This window comes from Tympanuchus pallidicinctus, unplaced genomic scaffold (assembly GCF_026119805.1).
Source record: "Tympanuchus pallidicinctus isolate F22 unplaced genomic scaffold, pur_lepc_1.0 scaffold8, whole genome shotgun sequence".
NCBI classification, from domain to species: domain Eukaryota; kingdom Metazoa; phylum Chordata; class Aves; order Galliformes; family Phasianidae; genus Tympanuchus; species Tympanuchus pallidicinctus.
The window spans coordinates 38,863,496-38,882,643 of NW_026294802.1; the positions used below are offsets into that span (position 1 = coordinate 38,863,496).

At 38.9% G+C, this 19,148-nt stretch overlaps 1 long non-coding RNA gene across 1 annotated transcript; it reads left to right on the top strand.

The window, feature by feature from the left end:
* The first annotated feature begins 1,319 nt into the window (after positions 1–1,319).
* Positions 1,320–18,753, top strand: LOC128073487 (uncharacterized). Its single transcript, XR_008202733.1, has 3 exons — positions 1,320–1,485; positions 3,439–3,585; positions 18,662–18,753. It is a non-coding gene; the product is annotated as an uncharacterized LOC128073487 (long non-coding RNA).
* The last annotated feature ends 395 nt before the right edge of the window (positions 18,754–19,148 follow it).

Genomic DNA, 19,148 nt, shown 5'->3' on the forward strand with positions numbered 1-19,148 from the left:
CAAATTATTCATTTCAGAGCTGAGAGTGGACTAAAACCCTCATGCTGCTGCAAGGGGCCACATGGGCTTGTGTACCTCCACAGGACCAGAGCTGTTTACAGGGCTCACTAAGGAAAGTGTACCACAAACAGGTAGGTCTTCGTTGACATGTCCTTTATGATATGTTTGCTAGTAGTACCAGAACTGAAGTGGTGGAAGGATTCTGCAGATAACTGCAGTGCCTCTCCTTTGCTGTTTCAATCAGAGTGTCCGTGCAGGTCTGAGCTCAGCCCTCTGCATACTGGAGCAGGCTATAAAACTGATGGATCTGCAAAACAGCCAGGGGTTTACAGAAATACCAACATCCACATTTCATGTATCAGTAAAAGCTCTCCTAAACAAACTAATAAAGAGTGCTTCACACCAGTGAATAGATCAAGGTGCTAATTTCCCTTTCCCTTTTGGCAAGAAAGTGGTAGAAGGGTAGGAATTGATCCATCCCACAACAGATTTCTCTTTTGCTGGTGCTACTTGTCAGCTACTTGTCAGCCACCATAAGCAGATTTCACTTCCCACAATAGATAGGAGAGTAAAGTGGTAGGCCTCTGCCTTAGGTGAGATTGTTCTCAGAGTGGAGCTGTTTGCAGTGGAGCTTGTCAAACTGTGAGTCTTCCTGGACAAGCAGAATTGCCAAACGCTGTGGCAACTGCAGTCAGCAATGCAAACGTAAAGTTCTGTTCTATAAAAGCTGCATATAAGTCAGTTTGTAATGCTGGCTGAAATGTTTTCTTTCCTTTGTTTGGATTAGATTCATAATAAGTCAAATAGTTTAATGAAAGTCAGAACAGAGCTACTTAAGCCAATCTCTGCTTGGCCTAAAACAACAGTAATGTAGATGAGAAAAGTATTCTACTCTTTCAGGTCATTTTGGAAACAAAGCTGGGTGGCTAATGAGTCTAAATTTATTTTTCTGGAAATTTGTCACAAATGCAACATGTTTGTTTTGGCAGAATGATAACATGCTATGTTCCCCATGTTCAAAGCCAAGGCGTAACATTGTTAAGTTGCTTCTATTTTATCTTTCTGATGTGTGCCCAAATAAAGCTTAGCATCTCAGATGCAAAATGCAACATCATTTTTATAGGCCATTTATCTAGATTGCTGTGAAAAAGCATGTTTAGGACAGCATTAAAAAAAAAAAACACATTTTGTGCTGCTTAAATAGAAAACTTCAGTGAAAGCAGTTTTTACCGGTTTACAGGGAGAATTTAATGGACTCAAAAAGGTGCTCTGTGTTCTTGCAATATCATGTTTTTTCCATGTGTACTTTATAACTTGCCAGGAAACAACCACGCATTAATACTGCAATTAAATAGCAAAATGGGTAAAGCAGGAGATTATGGGCAGCTAGCTTGGATGTTCCCACTGGCCTTTTGAGTGTCTCTTCCCATGGACTGCAGAGGAAATTTGGACTTCTAAACTCATATGTCCTGAATTGCACCGAAGGTAAATGCCTGGCAGGGGCTTGGTAGACCATTAAGAAAATGTAATAGTTGTATACGAAATCTGTTTCCACTTCTGTGTCCGTGCTCTTAACGTTCCTGTCTTTGTGAGAAGGACCCTATTGAAAATCACTTTCAGGTGCTCAGCGTTCAGCCAAATGTGAGCTCTTCTTCTACACCTTCACTTCCTTATGCTAAGGAGAGCAGCACGGATGGGTGACAAAGAAATCTGTTCAGGTCTGGCCTTCACATTTCAGAGCTGCAACAGCACATCAGAGCAATGATATCAATAGTGATTTCAAGTGCTAAGTGCCATTAAAGATTCAGTGCTTGATCCTGCAAACAGATGAGCACTCTGGCCCTGCTCCAGCAAAACACTTAGAAATATTTATGGCACTTTTCTTCCATTTATGCTTGCTATCAGAAGCTTTGCTGTATTGGGTGAAAATAGACACTTGCAGGTTCATGTTACGTATTCTAAGCCATCTGAAAGGAAGCTGTCGGGCTGAAGCTGGTCATCGAAGCTCCACCTGGTGCTAATGAGGGGAGGTCAGCATCTATAAGGCTGATTCCATGACGCTATTTTAGCCCTTATTTCTGAATGAATGGAGCGTGTTCCTCTCCTCACCCTCTCCTGATGGCAGACCTGTACCTTAGAGTGGACACCAGATTTGCAGAGAGTCAAAGTAGTTCAGGTTAGCAGTCTGTTCATTTCTGCAGAATTTATACCGATTTCACATTTACTGTACATCCTTTGAGAATTACCTTTAAAACATTAAATCTTACAAGCTCAAAACACTGATATGATTTTAATACAAAGCTGAAACCTGCATATCTCTGTTATCACATGTAAATAGAATGACAAAATAAAAACTATCTGTCTCCTAATTTATTTATTACACAAACACAACGTACAAATGCAAGGGATCAAATCACTTGCCTACCAAAATTCAACAAAGAAGTTAATTCTTTTCTTGCTATCTATTACTGTATTTGTGGAGTTTTATCACACCCATAGTGATAAAAAAAAAAAGAAAGTAAATTTGTATCTCGTTGTCTGATGGAAAGAATTCTGTCAGGGAGAGGTGATTGCATGCTGGGAGTGGAACTCTTATCTAGATGTGGAATCTCCATCTAAAATGGATAATTTGCTCAGCACTTCACTTCTCATGTCTGAAAGTGTTTCCACAAGCTGTTGGTCATAACTGAAGCTCGAGATTCTCAGAAAAGCAACCACCCACTATTGTGGAAAACTCCATATTTCACACTTGCCAAAAGCCTCCTTGTGTGGTCTTTAGAACTTCCGAGTGGTAAAAATCAGAAAAAAAGCTGATATATCTAATTTATTTTTTCTCTGGAAGAACACTCAGTACTGAAAGGAAGATGCAGAAAGCTGTTTGCATATTAATCATAAGAAACTGATATGAGTGGATAGAATGTGGATTGAAGATGTAAAATGTCACTTGATTCATGGCTATATTTTAATTCCATGTAGTATTAATAAATTAAAGCTTTTATCACAACCTTGAAACAACACCTTTTTTAATGTGGTAAAATACCAGTTCAGACAGTTTAGCAGTAGGTGCTTTCCTGAGCAAGTGAGTACTTCTTAACTGCCCATCAGCTGAACTGCAGTGTGTAGCGACAGGACAAGGACTAATGGCCTAGAACTTAGAACACAGGAAGTTCTGTACAAACACGCAGAAGAACTTCTTTACAGTAAGGGTGATGGAGCCCTGGAACAGGTTGTCCAGAGAGTTTATGTAGTCTCCTATGGAGATATACCCATCTGGATGCCTACCTGTGCAACCTATTGAAGAGGTGTTGGACACGATTAAGCTCTTGGAATTCCATCCAGCCTCTTCAATTCTGTGATTCTGTGTCACTAAACATGCATCTCAGCCAGTCTCATGGAGGATTTTTTTTATAAACTCATTTTCCTTTGCATTTGCAACAGAATAGGAGAACACATGGAGCAGTCACTACCAATAGTGGATAGCTCATGACATCTTACCATCATGAAGGCAAAAGAAGTTGGAACTGGGAACCAGAAGAACTTCTGACTATTTCACCAATGAACTGGATTTGGAGTGGTGGAGAGAAGGTAAGACTTTCCTATTTACTACAGTTCTCTTTGTTTTTTGCTGTTTTTGTTTTCTGAAATATAATTATATTGCAGTAGTTTTATTAAATTATGTGAATCCACAAGTTCACCCGCTGAAGGAATAATTCACAGGGTATTAGTTACTTGTATAAGTAACACCTGCCTGACATTCCAGGAAAGCAACCGATTTGCATCCTCCAGCATTTTTAATCATAGATTTCTTTCTGCTGAATCAGGACTGAAAATTGAAATGCCATTCACCTTTTCTTTCTCATGTTTCCCCTAAACACAAATAAACTTTTAATCTGTGGTAAAAGTAAGACAATTTTCCTAATTTGGAATACTTTTTCACGAGTCATTGAAATGCACACATATTTCTTCTAAATACAGGATTATAATGTGTTTTGTTTTACTTCTCCATCAGCTTCAGGTCTTCCTTCAAATCACACGGCAATGTGCTTGTGACAAATCTACTGGTGCACATTTGTTTTCATGGGATCTCCTCTGATCATTTAGATATCTGACTTGAGTTTACATGGATACTTGGCATTTATGTATTTAAAACCTTCTGATCATTTTAATTCAATCTTTAAAATGCCAACCTAAACTGAAATTTCTCACTTAGAAGAAGTGATAAAATCAAAGTATATGCGTCAAAAAACCCCACAGTGTACTAATAATTAAAGGTGGCTAATTGCCCTGCACTATAGCTTGTCTGTAAGGAACCAGAGAGGTCAGTGGATCTCCTTGAGAATGTAGGAGTCTGAGCAGGATATAGGGCTGGGCATAAGTATCTGTTTGCTTTCCTAAGAAATGGATTTAAAATATTCCTGGGAGGGCTTTCAGGCTCTGCTCAGATGAATGTGTTCCATCTTGAAGATGGATAATACTGATAACACACAGATGTTGTTTATTTGTAGAAACCCATTTCTTAGATTGTAGAACTATCAAGGGCATACCGAGGAGAAAAGATTTTCCACTGTGGTGCAGCCCACCCTTGCTAAGGAGGCATTTGGCCCATTCCATAACCAGACAGACTCGTGGATCATCTCACAGATGTCTCGTGGGTAGAAATGTGCAGAACAGTATGTTTGTAGGGCCAATGGATTCATGGGTAGAAATGTGCAGAACAGTATGTTTGTAGGGCCAATGGATTCATGGGTAGAAATGTGCAGAACAGTATGTTTGCAGGGCCAATGGATTCAGGGAAGTTCTTTAGAAAGTTCTTGGTAGCCCCAAAAGCTGCATAACATCCAAGTGATCTTCCAACAGCTGATAGATTAGACCTTAACCCGCTACAAATAAGTCACTCACAACATTACAGCTTTGGCACAGCTGTTTTAGGTCACAAAAAAAAAAAAAAAAAAAAAAAAAAAACACCAGCAAAAAACATTGAATCCAACAGCTCCAAAGTCAGTCTAAGAAAGATGTGTGAACCAGGAATACAGAAGGTAGGTCACTGAAATGCATTGTCATCCTTGAATCGTTTAAAAAATCAACTTATTGACATTAGAAAAATGTAAGTGTGGCGTTGAACTAGAGCTTTGTTTTGCTTGTATTTGGTAACATTCACTGCCTTCTTACACACGGAGCCTTCCAGTTCCTCCATAATGTAGTGTAAACTTTTGCTTTTTGTGTTCTGTGTCAAGCAGTGATCAAGAGGAGATAATGTGCAAAGAATAAGAGTTGTTCCTTCTACCTCTCTACACCTAGAGGCAATAATATTGACAGCAGTGACAGCTCACTGCGATGTTTTCACAGTGACTTTTTTAAGTACTTTGCTTTGCTGCTGATTCAGCTTTTGTGGCCTCTGTGTCCGTTCCATGTGCAGCAGCGAGGGTCAGCTCCTGGATCTTCAGGATGCCTCTGTGCTGCCTTGGGCACTGCCCACACAGCCGTGTGTTGGAAGAAGGGGCAGTTTTATCACCCTGCACTTAATTTCATCTTCTTAACAGCAGCTTATTTCCCCTACTCTTTATCTTGTATATGTAGTCAGAACAGTTTCTCTCAGATAGGGTCTGTTTTTTTCTTAGTCCCACAAACCCAGAGCAAGCCCAAATGCACTTTGAGGTTGGCTTTAAAACTGTGACACCAAGAGATCAGGAAAAAAAAAAGCAACTCATGCCTTCTTTTTATCCTGTGTCTGGTTTTAAACTCTGATGGCTTTTCTGCACAGTTGAGCAAATTGGAATATTTTCTTATTAAGCAGTAATTGAGGCTCCTGACTGTCACAAGAAAACAGGAAAAAGTGCTATACAAAGAACAACAAACATCTTGAGAGTCATAATAAAATCAGGGTTCTATTAACTTCAGTTGCTATATCTGCACTGTGCTCATCACAACAGGCAACCAATACCAAGTACAATTGTATTGCATCATGTAGACAGCTGCTGGTCTCAGGGGCATTATGCTGCTGAGGAAAAGAAAGCAGAAGATCAAAGTACAGTTAAGTGTCTCTTAAGTAATTTTCTCCTTGACCTATTTATGTTCATGATCATTTTACTTGCAACAGGAAAGTCATAGAACACACTATGAAATTCAATAACATTTTCTTTGGGAGTATTTCAGCTGAAGCTACGCTAAAATATGATCTCAGTGGTGTGAAGTTTTATTATCAGACTCACAGTGAAGAGTTTGGGAACATGCTCTATGTACATTCTTGAGTGCATGAAAACCAACAAGAGCAACAAAAACCTATAGAGCTGAGTATGAATTGGGACCAATTCAGAGATCTCCCTTTGGCTTCAGCAGAAATAGAACTGAACTTCTCTTAAGTTTTATCTTAAGTCTAGATCCACAGTTACCGTTTTGTCATTTCATCTTTCCTGTATTATTAAAAATAGAGAGGTGAAATAGATCTTCGTAGATCACTACCTCATTGTCTGACAGACAATGGTCAGTGGTCCTTTAGCCTGTCCTAATTGTTCCTAGGGTAGAAGGAACTGCAGTATCCCTTGATCATTTCATGTAATTCATTGACAGGCATACTAAGCTAAGAACACTTTTTGCTGGAAAACACTCTGAAACTGTTAAGAGTATCAAAATCTTTGTAGAAAAGTGGGAACATGGAAACTTGTCTTGCTTGGATATCATCCACTCTAAACTGATTAAGCAGTCATACATTATTTACACCTGATGGAGATTTTTCCCTATCTCGAAGCTGAGGCCTTCTCCTATGCTAGAAAGTATTGATTTAAAAGAAGCATGGGATACTCTATAAAATAGCTTCTCATGTAAGTAACTGAACGTTCTAGAGTTTTTCCAATTTCTTCTTCTCAACTGACAACCTTGTTAAAAGAACACATTCATGATCTTTGCAATGTGGCCATACAGAAATGCAGTCAGGACAAGAAACCCTTCCCTCATGGGTGCAATGCTCTGAGCTCTGCCACCCAGTGATCACCTGGTGACTCACATGTAACTAGCCAGTCCCAGACCTGCTTTAAGTTTGTTCAATTTAGGGAACTTTAATGAAAATTTCTTAAAATAAGGATGAAAAAAGACCCCTTTTTGACTTTGCTGTTGTTTAGCTTAGGATCACTAAGCACTGAGGTTTCTCATCACATTTGAAAACATACTCTAGTTAAACACTGAAGGGAAAAAATATTTTGAAATAACTGTCTTTGAAAGCTATGCAGCAAATGCAGCTGTAGTGATGAATAATGCTTGTTGGCATTCCCTGAACATATTGCAGATCATTTACAGGTCTCAGTGAAATGCCTACGGAGTGCCAGGAGCAAGGAGTGAATTACTGCTCTTCACACCAATGAAGCCATTTTCTTTAAACAAAATGCAAAGTTAAGGTACAACATGAACTTTCCAAACAACGTTTTCTCCTTATCTGGATAAGTGATAACTTATTTCTGGATTGTTTCTGGATACTTATTATGTTTTTATAACTTGTTTCAGCTCTATCACTGGGCAATCTCTAGATGCGTTTTAGGCATTTTGTCCCAGTTGCTGTCCTTGAGCTGCTTTACCACAGTCCCTGCCTGCTGCCTGATTATTTTTCTCTGGGATTTGTATGAGACTCTGAAATCCAGCAGGATGAACTCCATCCAATAGCCAGGCATGTTGCAAAACTCTCTCATTAGTTTTTGTCCAGCAGGAGCTTAGCAGGATTAGTTGAGGAACTTTATGTATGTAATGCAGTTATCCAGGTATCTGCTAGTAGGGAGTACTTTGTCCTGATGAATTCTAAAGAATACAAAACCTACTTTTACTTTTATTTAAATAGTTATTTCTACTATAAAACAAAAGAGTTCTTCAGACTAACCGGGATAATGCAACGCACAGCTACAACCCAAGCAGGCAGCCAACCAGAGAATGACCCTTTATCATAGTTTTGCATTGTTCTCTTAACTGCGTGATGCCAAAAAATAATAATAATAAAGAGAAATCCTTTGTTCCCTTTCACTGGCGTAGAAGGTCACAAAACAGACAGTTCCTTCTTGATTACACTCTAAATAAATAAAAGCCTGATTCACAGAGGCGAAACAATCATCTGCCAACTGCCAAACCCTATAAAGGGTAAATCTGCTTTTACTTTGTGAGCCAGAGCGATGAGTCACAGAGGCTATGACTAATACCAGCAAGAATTGAATGTACCCACCAAAATACCGTCCCTTTGTAGTACAGTGGGGTTACCCAATAGCAGACCCTGATCCAACAGGTGCTGCTGGTCAAAGCCCTGGGACTGTTCTGGGGCAGTTGCTGGTGTGCATTTACTGTATTTGCAGGCATATATTCAGCATGGGGAGTTGAGTAATTTGGTTCTTCAACTGGGAAGCTAGCTACTGTTGAAATAAACACTCTCCTCTCCTCCCCATATCCATTAGCTGCTGCTTTCAGAACATGCCGGAAATGGGGGTTCCTCCCAGGGTCCTGGAGAAGCATGCTGGATGGTGACAGGAGGCTGTTGAAAAGGAAAACTTGCAGAGAAAGCTGCAGGGACCAAGAGAAACATTAATGTCGAAGCATAGGTCCTCTTTTTAGCTTTTTAATTTGGCTTAGCACTGAAGTACTCTGACAGTTGAGCTCAATGATCTTTGCAAGACCTTCTCAACTGGAACAATTTGTTATCCTATCCTATCCTATCCTATCCTATCCTATCCTATCCTATCCTATCCTATCCTATCCTATCCTATCCTGTCCTGTCCTGTCCTGTCCTGTCCTATCCTATCCTATCCTATCCTATCCTATCCTATCCTATCCTATCCTATCCTATCCTATCCTATCCTACCCTGTCCTACCCTGTCCTGTCCTGTCCTGTTCCATTCCATGCTGTTCTGTTCTGTTCCTGAGAAGCTTACACTCCAAGAGGCTCTTGAAAGCTGGGTGTCATTAAACAGTTTCTTAAAATCTTGAAAATGATGTAATAAAAATACAGTACTACAAAAAATAAGGAAGGCTGTTCGTTCACTTCGTTTTATCAAGTGAGTGAATTTTCTCATTCACTAAAGCCACTGAGTAAATTCCTAGTGGCGTTAATGAGGTAGAATTTCACCAAATGTACTCATTCCCTTACTGTCTATTTTTGTACCTCATCAGAACTATCTCTAAGATTTTGGGGTTTAAGAGTAGATCTTACCAAGAGACATCACAGCCCACTGGAAATTTTCTTCATTGAGATGAGGATTTTTGCCATTACTCAGCTAATTTTAATTCCCATAATTAACTTACCTGAATCCTGAGCCCCACATGCTCATGGTCTCCAGCCAATATGCAGAAATTGCAGAAGAAGAGTGATCTAAATTGAGCATAAATGGAATGAGAAGATAACAACAGTGGCCTAAAGATAAAAGTAGTCAGTCCAGAGATAAACACCTACGTCGTCAGTCAGACATGTTTCATATTTGGGATCTGCTGTACCAAAACCTATCATGCAACTGAACAGTCCATTTTTTAAATTTTTTAAAGTTATTATTATTTATTAAAAACAGAAAAGAAAATTTAACCCCAGATTCAGTCAGTTGTACAGTCATCTAATTAGAAATGGTTTTGCTGGTGTTGTCCAAGCCAGAAAAAGAAACAAAATGACACTGTAGTCAAACACTCAATCATGATCAGGGAAGAATGTGAATACTTGGAGACCTTTTTAGGCCCTACGTGGCTCAAAAAGCAGAACAGTTTCAACCAGTTTCTAACAGAAATAGTTGCAATTGCTATTTAAAACTGATCGGAGAAGGTACGTCTGTTTTTTATACTGCGCTGTAATTGAATGCTGTAACCTCTGGAGAGTAAGGCTAACATTGCTGAATTTAGAAAATACTTCATTTTATTTGGTTTTGTGCTATATATAACACTTTGCATTTCTTCATTTTCTTCATTTTTGCTGAGAAAAGCATTTGCTTTTTTTTTTTTTTTTTTTAATATTTTGAATCTGCCCCTTTTTTAATTTCTAAAAATGAATATGTTAAGGGTAGAATTTTTCTCATGACATTTTGTGATTCAACCTTTGAACAAAAAAAGGAATTTTATTTACACATTTCCATATGTTTGCTTTAGAGCTCCCTTTCTATAGAATCCAGAAACTCCACATTAATACTACTTCTTTCTTTGTTTTTAATAATTATTTTTTAATGTTTCAATCTGCAGTGAACTTTGTGGAAGCAATGCTGTTAGAAAGTAGATCATGGCACTTTTTATTGTAGTTGCAATCTTTCACATTCAATTGTTATCGCTTAATGACAATTGGATATACAATGAAATATAAAGAAACATGCAGAGCAGCACAATAAGATAGCTGGCTTATGTAGCAACAGAAATATAGTGGAAGATAGCAGAACTACCTGACTTCTCAGTGTTAGTTTGGATATAAATACCTACTCTTTTTGTTTTGTTTTGTTTTGTTTTGTTTTGTTTTGTTTTTCCTGCTGATTCCATCAGAAAAAAAAAAAAATAAAGTTCCCTTAAAGAGCAGGGTTATAAACTGCAGTCATTTAATAGAAGCAATTTGTGATTCATATGCCAAAGCATCTCAATTCACCATGTCTGTCAGGAGGACAAATATTTTGAGGTGTTTTTAAAATAAATGAATGAAATGCTGTTCATCAGTCATTTAATAGTCATAAAACACTCAAAAGCAAAAAGACATATATAAACATGTAGAAATGGGGGAGTGAAGTCAGTGAACTGGGACTGAATCTCTGAAATTCCTTGACCTTGGGCAAGAAGTTAATTTTTCTACACCTCAGTTCCCCAGTTACAATAAATTCATAATAATTCTCCACCTTGAAGAAGTGTTGTCATTATGAACCCATCATTATTTGAGAGGCTTACATGTACAGTGTTGAATGGAGCCATAAAATTAAGCAGGCATATAAAAGTGATTCAGTGGCTGAAATAAAACTATGCTAGCATAATTCATTTCAAGTTTCATCTTCTAGGCCAAATTCTGGAAACTGGCATAGGGAATAAATCACAGGCTTATTGCTGAGGATCTGAGCTGAAAACAAATAGTTGAAATCCTCTGGTTGCCATTATGTTGTTCTTCTTTCCTTCTAGATTTCAACATATTAGGCTCAATTTTTCCCTGACTCTTTGGATATTTTGCAAGTTTGTTTTTATCTTCCACAGAACTAGATGTCTTGACACAGCTATAGGCTTGGGTTGCTTAAGAGAGCTTCTTCACATATCAGGCTGAATGGAACACAGCAGATGCTCTGCAGGAGTGAGATGTGCCACTAATGCAATGAATGGAAATGACTCTGGAAGGAATAGAGGGACCCAGGGTCTGGCAGAGGGATTTGCTTGCAGAAGAAAGATGATAGACACGCTGAGGAATCACACCTGAACTCAGAAAATAAGAGAGAAAACCAAGAGTATAAGTAGGAAAGAAAGTTGTGTACAGTCTTACAACTTCCCATGAGTACAACATGCTTTTATGAAAGGAGGTGAGGAATAATGTAGAGTACAAGTAAATTAAAGAGAGAGGAATTAAGCAAAGGCTTTGGAAATATTTAGGCTATTATTTCTTTCACATATCATGAATTTCTAAACAGGTGCACTGTAAGCACACACAACACACAGAGCTGGGGGACTTCAACTTGCATGCATGAACTACAGCTGCACTACCACAGGATTTCTCTGATTAAAGTTCCTCAGCTCCCATCAAGAAAAAGCCTACAGAGAGAGCAAAGCCCACAGCAATGACTGAAGGAAAAGAACCAGAGATTGCAGTAGATCAAGGGAAGATGAAGAGTTACTTCTGCTTGAAAGGCCCAAAAACAAGCAGCCTAATGGTTTCCAGCCCCCAGGCTGGAGAAGATTATTACAATAGTATGAAAAAAAAAAAAGAAAATGTGATTCTGTAAAATAAAATAATATTTTAGACTTCTCTCTGACGAACCATAAATTGCTTCTCTTTGAGTATGAGACGCAGCAATGCCTCTGAAACCTTTATTAACCAAAATGACCAGAGAGCAGTGTTTGCAGTACCTCTTGCAGCGCAATTGGCAACAGTGTAAAACCTATAGCTAGCAATGAAATGACAGCTTGATGGTCCATGTATCTCCAAGTCAAGAGAGGTTGTAAAGCTGAGGAGCTTTTATGTTCTTCAAGCTTTGTGCGGTGTTGGTATAGAGACTTCGAGAACTGCCTTTGAGACCTGCTCTTTGAGAAAGGGCAAGGTGTTCAAAAGCAGTGACAGCACTGCTGCTGCTGTAGATATGACACCTAGGTTTGTGAGCAAAGTGCTCTTAGTGCTGTGATTTTTTTCCCACTAAGCTCTGCCCGTCAAGTCTGGCTTGACTTAGGAGGATAAAAGTGACTGTGTGGCCTTGAAGTGCTTTCTTTTCTGTCTTGCTTCTAAGCAGGGTGTCAAAAGACAAACTGGTTCTTTTGGGGCCTTTTGTCAAATGAAAATAAGACAGAAAGGAGAAAAAAAAAGCACAATGACAAATACCAGATTCCAGTCTTAAGAAAACTGAATGAAACCAAGGTAAAGACATCTTACTGAGTATAATGTAAATCATGAAATTGTGAAATTATAATGGAACTGGAAAAAAAGCTGAACAAAATAGAGCTATGACATTTTAGCTGCAGGCTTCAGCATCAAGGGAAAGCTAGATGTCATTAAGGTGCTCTTAAAAAAAAACAAAATTACAAAGAAAACTCTATCAGAAAAGCAGGGTTTTACAAAGGTAGTAAGGATCCTAGAGATCAGCATGAAACCAACCTGCAAAAAACCCCAAGCCCCTAATATATGCAACTACTGTATGTGATTAACTTTTTTGTGTCAGAATAGTAGCAAGATGAGAGTTGAAGTATATTTGGATTAAGAACAGAGATGTAGACATAGACAGTTTCAGGGGAAAAAATTTTTCAAAGCAAAAGGATTCATAGCAAAGCCAACCAAATCCAACCAAAGCAAAGCCAACCAAGTCCAACCAAATCAAAAGAAGTGTATTTAACAGGGTGAAGGAGAAGATTCTCCTCCTCTGTTCTGCCCGTGCAAGGCCCCACCTGCAGTACTGCGTGCAGCAATGGAGCCCTGAAAATGATGTGGTCCTGTTAGAGTGAGTCCAGAGGGGTGCCACAAAGATGCTCAGAAGGCTGCAGCATCTCTCCTGTGAAGAAAGAATTGGGGTTATTCAGCCTTGAGAAGAGAAGGTTCCAAGGAGACTTGATAGCAGCCTTCATAAAGTGTGCAAGAGAAGAGAAAGTGCAGTTAATTGAATCCAACATTGATAATATGATGACAAATCAATTACTAATACAATAAAATTGTTATTGCTGTTCTTATTGCTATTTATTATTAGGTTGATTCCAGACACGTGGTCTTTCTACTTTATATCATTTTCCCGTATCTTTAATCCCTATTATCACTTCCAATTACCCTCGTCTGACTAGAGATTATAGTAGCAATAGAAAAAGTTCTGCTTTAGGTATGAAGCTTTTTACTGATACATGAGATCTATCAGATCCTGAGTCTATTTCCTTTATTCATTCAACTCACTTGGTGTGACTGAGTGCAAATGGGGAGAAAAATCTTGGTTATCGACTTCTGCAAGGCAGGCATTAACAGTGACTGCTGGAGAAGTGTATGTTGTGTCTAACACTAGAAATAGCCAGGATCAGAAAGGGAGACAAGTAATGAGTGTTGCATGGACAAAAAGACAGGGAAGTCTTCTTTCAAATTGTTCTCTGTGAAGGAAGAAACTTGACCCTCCCTGTGCTATGCTCTCTTCAGGAAAACAAAGTTTTGCATGCAATTATTGTAACAGAAGAATATTGCTATTGGGAAGCATTTGACTTTCCAAAGGCAATAACCCAGCAAGATACCTCAACACTCATGTGAACTTGGAAGCAATATAACTTATTGACCTGAATAATAAAGGATGTGTGCATGGAAATTAACAAATTTATCTGCTTTTCAGCAGGAAGCATAAAGACTTCTGTGTTTTAGCTAGAGAAGGAATGAATTTATTTACTTATTCTTACCAGGAAAAGATTAATATGAGCCTATGATCTCTTTGCAGAGGAGAAAAACAAATCACTGCAGATGGATTATGCATGAAGTACAAAAATCTTCACCCCGTTGTGAAGAGCATTCTGAGGAATGAGCCTTGTTTCACAGAAAGTTCCCCAGCTGAAAAATGGCACCATCTGTCTTCTGCTACTCTTTAAAGAACTTTGTTCTTTGTGGGCTGTATTTCATGAACTTTTAAATGGGAATAAAATCACATGCGGAAAGTCTGAAGCATGCAGCCACGTCCCCTTCTCTATATATTGCTTGATTGTTGGAGGAGGCAATATGGACAGTGGAATCATATATTCTTCCTAGAAAGGACACCACATGGGAATCACAGCTATAGCTTTACTCCTTCCACTTCACTTCCAAGTTATTATTTGATTTTTGTGGAAGGAAACCTCCTGTCTTTGTGTGCTTGCCCAATTCAGTTCTACTTCAGAGAAACAGAGAGTCAGCCCTTGATAAATAATCTTACAAAAGGAACGTGCAACAGTCTGAAACTTCTCTTCAATGACAAAAAATAAAACTGTCAAGCTGGGCTCAATTCCTTTGCCATTTGCTGTAAAACTCAGTTCCTAGTCTTTTACTAGTAGCCTAATGGGCAGCCTTCACTAACCATTCCTACATCTTGATTTAGTCTGGGAGAGTTAGTCAGCAGCCCAAACAAGAAGAATGCAACTCACAGCAAAGACACGAACACGTTCTGGGATGCATTTTTAGCCAAGATTGAATGGAAACCATACAAAAAAGAAAATCTGTTCACCTCACTTCATCTTCTAACTTTACCTGACTTTACTATCCCTGCGGGAAAATTTTGACTTGTCAGCCAGTTGCACTCCTCATCCACAGTTCATTAGAGAAGTCATAATAACTGAAAGATAGATGCTGATATTAGGAAAACCACCAGATTCCTTCTAAGAATCTTCTAAGATTATGTGACTGTGAGAATGATATGTGCTAGTTATCATAAGAAGGAGTAGAAAAGGAAGAATGGGTCTGCTCTTTTGACCACCAGAGAGCCAGCACTGGGATATGAGAGAGCCTGAGTTGTCAGAGGTGGAACTGCATCAAGAGCTGTTCCCTTCAGGTCTCTGCCTGGTGATGAAACAATCAGAAAGAAAATTTCTTTCAGCTTTACCTTGTCAGAAACTGGGCTGAGAGGAGGAGCCTCCACTGCAAAATGCCTCGAAATGACCTGAGTTCTGTGCACATATCTCTGATGAGAGCTGTTTGGCACTGTGTTAGTCAGATGAGATCCTCAGTGAGAACAAGCTACTGCAGTCACACTGCTGCCACTCATCAGCACTCATTCACAGGGTACCAGCATGTCCAGGATTTTTAAATTGCCCTAGAAGTGCTTTGTATAGAGTTATGAAAGATGCATGAGATGATGGAAATGAATCTGAAAGACCAGGTGTTAATAGGTGTATTTAGGGAGAAATGCACTCTTCCATTTCAGGTGCCTTAGCACACAGTGCTATGTGTGAGACTGCAATACGTTTGTTCAATTACAGTTCTCATATTCTCTCATGGCAGAGAAAGGAAAACAAAAAAGACAGGTAGTAACTGCAGCAACTGAATTAATAACTCCCTAATTGTAGGTATCAATAAAGTCTTAAGAGCTGGAACGTACTAGAAGTTAGTGATAGACATCCTGTGTGCTTTGGAAATTAATCAGTCTGATTTATTTAATTTTTTTTTTCTTTATCTACCATCGTAGCTTTCCCTGCTTAATTCATCTGAGTTTTCCCAACCTTTCTCCACTCTATGCAGCAAGTCATCCTATCAGCACTAATGTATGTTGTTAAATGGACAAATTGCAGAAAGCCTTTTGTGAAAACAGTTAAAAGAGACTGTCACATTACCTTTCATTCTTACTGAATTGCTTTCATTTGTCAGAGAATCACTTTTTCATATTGTTTCCTTGCTGTCTTAAAGCATAAGAAACAAGATCTTACTTTCTCTTCTGTTTTCTTCTCACTTTCTGTCTCACTAGCCCTCCCCATCGCATCAGTCTTGTCTGATTTGTTTGTTTCTTTTTTGTATCTTTCATGTCTTCACTCTCTTTACTGACTTATCTCAACCAACTTGCAATTGCACTGAAAGCTCAGCATCAGTTTCCGGGGTGGTTTTCCCTGGAACTCAGTCACAGCAGTCTTACAGTGTTCTTCCTCCACATCAGGTCCATGGCTGTAAACACTTTACATTTTCTGGTGCTTCACTCCTTGGCAGTCTTGACTCACAGCACTTTCTAGGCAGGAAACTTTGCTCTATTAGAAGACATTTCTCATATATCTTCTGTTTGTCCCAAGGGCACCACAAGACTTCCTCAGTCCATCTCACAGGATTATACAGCCCTGCTGGCTGAGACTTTCAGTAAGCAAAAAGAAGCTTCTATAGTCCTGTCCCATCCAGTTCCTCCCACAGTAAATCACAAGCATCACTGGAAAGTCTTTTTGTCAAGGCTCAGTCCCTGACACCAGGCCCATTTTTTCCTCTGCATAGCTTAAAGGGCTTCAAGCATCTTGTTGCGTTTCCATCAGCCTCCCCAGCTCACCAAGATCAGGTCCAAGGACCTATATACCTCCTGATCTCTCCTGATCAAGCTTTTCCTGAGCACAGCATCATATCATCCTGGCTAGGTTTTACCATCCCCTGAGAGAGGCTCCCAGGTCCTATTCCCAGAAAGATCTACTGAAGCATCACCATCACAAATCCCACTTTGAGAAATCTGGAACAGATCTGGGGAGGCCAAAGGGACCCAAGCCATATTTTTAACCAATATACAATTTCTCTTATTATCAAAATGAAATATATATATAATAAAAACATCTATGGAAGTGCAACGATTTTAAGGCTTTCCTATCAGAAAAGGTCTCTTTCTTGCATTAGCTAATTTGAGACATTCTTTAAATAGTCCTCCAGAGACTCCAGTTCCTCTTTATTACAGTTCATCTGTCTTTTATAGCTTTGCTCTCATGAAAGATTAGTAGCTGCTGAGGTCAAGGGCCATTGCGATCATTTAATCTGACCTGCATAGCATGGGCCATCCAGTGTTACCCAGTAATTTTTGCACCGAACCTCATAAATTGCAGCTGAAAGATCATGTATCTTTTAGTAAGAAATGTTTTCTTGATTTAAAGGCAAAAAATGATGAGAATTCAGCCTCAGAAAGTTGTCCCATGGTCTATTTATCCTAATCTTTTATGAATCTTTACTACTGCTGATAAGAATTTTTTCAATGAATGATTTTTCACCGAAGAACTGTGGGTATTGTTTAAGGAATGCAGTCCTGAGCTCCACCTCAGCGTTACTTCCTAAAAAAAAAAAAAAAAAAAAAAGGAGGAAGTATTTAACATATCTATGAAAGAATTGTTTTTCTGATTTTCTCTGTGGATGTACTTTTGTCTCTAAATATCAGGATGATTTTGAAACTAACATGGGGTGTGTAAAGATAAGCAGCAGAAATACATTTCATGATACCTCAGAGCAGACTTTCTCAGACTCCCAAAAGCTGGAAGATCATGCAGTTTCTAACAGGCTTGTGATCCTTCTAGCCATAAAGCCCATTTCTGTTTGTACATCCTGGCTCTAGAGATACGTTTTTTTACCATTGTTTTTGTAAATATTCATACAAATAGTCAAAAACAAAAGATATTTTTGAAAACAAACTTTGATAGCATTGTTTTTGCAAATATTTTAAAATTGTTTTTTAGCTTCTGCATCGATGTTAAATTTCCATGTATTAAAATCCTCCAAGAGTCATAATTTCTGAATTCAATGTGACTATACTTATCTATTGAAAACAGAAATTTGAACGAGGTAAGTCTCACAAACTCTCATATCAGTGTTATGATTGAGGAAAGTGGAAGTCATTTCTTCAGGCAGTTGCTCAGAGGCTTTATGGACAGGCAAGAGATTCCAAGCCCACTCTTCACTGGCTGCACAAGAATCCCAGTGTGAGTGTACTTCTGATGTTGCTAGCTCCACTCAGGGGCTGAGCAGAGGCAGGGTGAGATCAGGCCCGGGTGTCCAATACAGGGTGCAACAGTAGAATGTGACACACAAGCTGTAAATCCAGGAAGGCAGGCCTCAGATTAGAAAAATAATATTTGAAAATACTAATATAAACCAATTTTAAGTAATAAATCTGTACAGCTTATATGTTTTATATGTTTTACTCTTGTTTTGGTAGCAAAATATCAACAAACTGAAAATTCTTTGCTAAATACTGTGAAAACATGATAAGTGAAGTACCACGCCAAAAGCATACCCAGCTTAACAACACAGCAAGCAAGCACACTGCAAATGATGACAGACTACAAAAGCACCCTGAATTAAGCCAGTGAATGCACTCTGGTTGTGGCCACAAACACGCTGGGCTCATTTGTCCTTTCCGTTGTGTTGGACTCTTCCACACGGCTTTGAATGGGCTTTTTCCTGTGTGACACGGGCATGAGTAACGAGGAAACAATGATCGTTGTTTTTGAGACCAGAAGTTCGGTGATTTTTGCAGATGTCAAGCAGTCACGATTAAAAATGAACGATGAAATGAAATGCGTGACATGATGACGATCATAAGGATAGAACTCTTTCTTTCAGCAGCGGGTTTTCCTTCTGCATCTGATACTCCTACTGGCTGTTATACCAAGCACGCCACTCTCGCAGAGCCTATTGTTAAATTTGAATAGTAGGTAAGGATTCAAACATTTCCAAGAACTTCCTGTTTTTTGGCAGTTCAATTTTTTTCTTTTGTAGAATGAGTTTTCTGATTTTTTTTTTTTTTTTTTTGTCTTTCCAACTCTCATTTTCTCAACTGCTTAATGCCCTCACTGAAAACAGTGAATGAATAGAGTTTATGTCCCATTGTGGGCCGTGTGTCTGTGCTGTGGGAAACCTTGGGGGTGATTTTTTTATTTTGTTGACCTTGAATCTGTGATATTCTGCTGACAGAGCAAAAGCCTATTTGGCTGAAACGTGTTTAATGAGAATTCATTGTCTGACTGACACAGAGCAATGCTCCTTCTGTTTGTCAGAGTAAGAAGGCTTCTTCACCCTGGAAAATCTGCTCTGAAGCAGGGAGCCTCAG